The sequence below is a fragment of the Cupressus sempervirens genome, chromosome 10 (genome assembly GCF_028749045.1).
Source record: "Cupressus sempervirens isolate cs-2001-9-10 chromosome 10, ASM2874904v1, whole genome shotgun sequence".
Classification (NCBI taxonomy): domain Eukaryota; kingdom Viridiplantae; phylum Streptophyta; class Pinopsida; order Cupressales; family Cupressaceae; genus Cupressus; species Cupressus sempervirens.
This window is the reverse complement of record NC_143127.1, coordinates 781700761-781704112: the sequence shown is the minus strand read 5'-3', so window position 1 is coordinate 781704112 and position 3352 is coordinate 781700761. Positions and strand designations below refer to the sequence as shown.

Genomic DNA, 3352 nt, shown 5'->3' with positions numbered 1-3352 from the left:
TATTGTTTCCATCTTTGCAATTCTACAACACAAAAATCAAAACCTCTACGCAAGCTCCCACTCAAACCTTGATTAGCTCAAAAAATCATATACCCAACAAATAGAACCAAAATTGGTAAGGCTCTGATACCACTTGTAAGGAAGCAAAGGTACACAAAATCACTTCCTATACTAATCTTGAGAGGAAAATTATGAAAATTCAACTAACTATTGTAGAGATCTCTAAAAATGCATAATAATATAATAAAAATGACAATGAACACATAACACAATGATTACTATAGGGAAACCCTTTCAAGAGAAAAGCTCCATCCTCAAAACCTGCACAATGTATTCTCAAATTAAGAATATTACAATACACTTGCAATGCAAGTGCTTATAGGAGTGCATCACCACAACTCAGTCTCGGACTCTGACTCAGAGGGACTCCTTCTAGCACCCAGTCTTGCAAACAGAACTCGATGATCCAAACACCTCCCAATGCCCTCCTTTTGTAGTGATTTATAACTTAGAAACCATTTGTAGTCTTACAAAACCATGAATCAAAACTATGGGCAAAACAACCATGCCACATGTTACCCATTTATCATTTGTAACTCCAAGAATAGCATTCTCATTCATAATTTTGTCCTCTAATTTAGACCTTCATAAAAGTCATATAATGAGTTGTTTTTACTCTAAAACTAGACCTCCTATATTGTACACCTTTTTCCAACTCATAAACATGTGGAAAACTACCACAAACAAATTCTAAAATTTTCTGGAAAAAGCTTGCAAGGTTGAGACACAATTCTCAACACAGAGACTCTTGTAAAATTTGCCTTGTTTTTTTAATGCTGTACTAGTTCTACCTTGCCCTAGTTGACTGCTAGTCATGCTCCGACTGGTCTGAATGGCTCAGGCTAGCTCAAGATTGATGGTGACTCTTCCTACCCTAGTCCCTCCAATTTCCCATAGCTAGCTCTTGCAATTTCTCCTGTTTCAAAGGATCTAGAAGAAGATAAGGATTATGATGGATGGACCACCCCAGACTCGTCTCCTAGGCTTTCTAATTTACAGAACAAGAAAGATGACTAAGATATCCCTTCTTCTACTCATGCTTTAGCAACTTACGACGGATCTATTTTTTAGGCTTGACCAATGTTTTTTTAATGTTATTGATGCTTTTCAGACTTCATCCCATGCGACTCTGTGAGGTGATTTCACATCCACCATCTTTTTAATTTTTGTGAATAATATATTTTTTATTATATATATAAGGAAACACGGCGTGTTCATAAAACAAATTCTTTACAATATGCATTGGGAGTGATCGCTTGAAAAGATTTTGGCTTCGCCACATAGCACGGTTATTTACAGACAGCAGTGAAATATATTCCCATTAGAAGGATTCGCAAGAAACATTGAAACCAAACATAGATATCACATATAACAAATTTCCATAAGAATCAAGTGAATATTTTATTAGTAATTTCACGCAATGCTTTGAATCATTTCCTTCTAATTCTAACATGAATGAAATAAATGAAGAACCATTAAATAAAACCGATATGCCAGAGCTACACAAGGAGCTGAAGAAAAGATAATCCTGTAAGGCAAATATCTCTTGAATGTACATAAAAGATATTTATTTCTAAGAACATGAATTTTGGCATGAGGAAAACCGAAGGAAGGTGATATGTATGCATATTATGAAGAAAACTATTGGAGGGAGATGCTATATTCACCATTTGAACGGGATCCAAGACATAGCTCCAAACGTTTCAAATTAGTTAATTTGAATGGAAGCAGTTATATAGCATTCACTTTTCCTATAAAACTTAATCTGAACAGATGTAATTATACAAGACTAACCTTACTGAATCAGCTAAAAGGGCATCATGGCCTTTCTCACTCCGAACGATCCATTGTTCATTGATAGTTGGCACTAACCCATCTTCACTATGAGAATGAGTTATGAAAGTTCAACTTTCAGTTGCATTGATATTCTAATTGAAATTCCAAAGAGAGGTAAAGGGGTGATCTTGTTCTTCTTCTCCAGCAAATGGGTTATGGAAGAGAAGAGAGGATCCGATCTGTACTCCATCTGCAATATTCATTAGCAGATTTGGCCAATCCAGCCAAGAATCCATCATATCATTTGTTTTGTTTTCACTTCCCACAACATCAGTGGATTCAGATTGGTTGTGCATAGTAGGCTCCGACTCAAGAAACTCATTGTTGTTATCATCAATGTTGATGATGGAGCTTAGCTGTGGTACTTCTTGCTTCTCCTGCTCTTGTGAAGAAGAGTATGCAGCTTGCAGAGCAGCAGCTTGAATATCTGTTGAGGAAGAAGTGGCAGGGCAAGGAAGAGAGTTTATCGATTCAGGAAAATTGAAAATGGCTGACTTGCCTCTTAATGCAAAAGCAGCTGCATCATGTGCACGAGCTGCCATCTCTGGTGTGGGGAAAGATCCAAGCCATATTCTCTTTTCCTTCCTCGGCTCTCTTATTTCTGATACCCACATTCCCCACTTCCTCTTTCTCACACCTATGTAGGTGGGATGCTTTGTTCCCCTCTTAACTACATTACCACTATTAGCTGCTTTCGTCATTTAGTATGAGGAAAGCTTAACCAACAAGCACAAATTTCAAGTTTTTATGAAACTAATCTTGGGACTACAATGTACATGTAAAGCAATGAGGGTATCTAGTGGGATATAGTAGAGAGACTATTAATCTTATTCCCCTTCTCTGATTATCTCAATACGGAAAAGTACTATGCATTGTTTATGGTATAAAAAACCTTGAACCTTCTGCTATCTTGAAAACTAGGATAGCCTAGACACTTAATTAATAACATTCTTCTTAACAATCTCATGACAAGCTGCATATCACCGCTTCAAAACCAGAATAAGCTTACTTATATATACTGTGATTTGACTATATTTTTCTATTTGCATCATTGATTTGACAACCATATTTCCCTGGTTGGTTTGTTTTCTCATCAAGCTAAGCCTCCGATACAGGAAGAAAAAGTAACCGCCGACACGTGAACCCACCATGATCAGAACAGTTTGTCCCCGAATGTAAAAAATTTATTTTTTAATCTGCCCTAAAAAAGCATCCAATATTCAATTAACCGGGTTGTTAGCAGAAGCACGTGCAACTACAAAATCGACATATATCATTATTGCTTTAAAAATATTATTTTGTGCTTTAATAGACTTTCACCCATATTTCCTAAGTTAACTTATATTTTATAACAAACATGATACACGTTTGATTCCGGTTTGGCTGTCGTTTTATACAACGATAGCATACTGATAGAAAAATCAGTGTAAGGTTGAGCATAAATGTCATTTAAACA

At 36.2% G+C, this 3352-nt stretch overlaps 1 pseudogene; it reads right to left on the bottom strand.

The window, feature by feature from the left end:
- Positions 1-1988: 1988 nt before the first annotated feature.
- Positions 1989-2597, bottom strand: LOC149536210 (ethylene-responsive transcription factor ERF024 pseudogene; annotated as a pseudogene).
- Between the last annotated feature and the right edge of the window lie 755 nt (positions 2598-3352).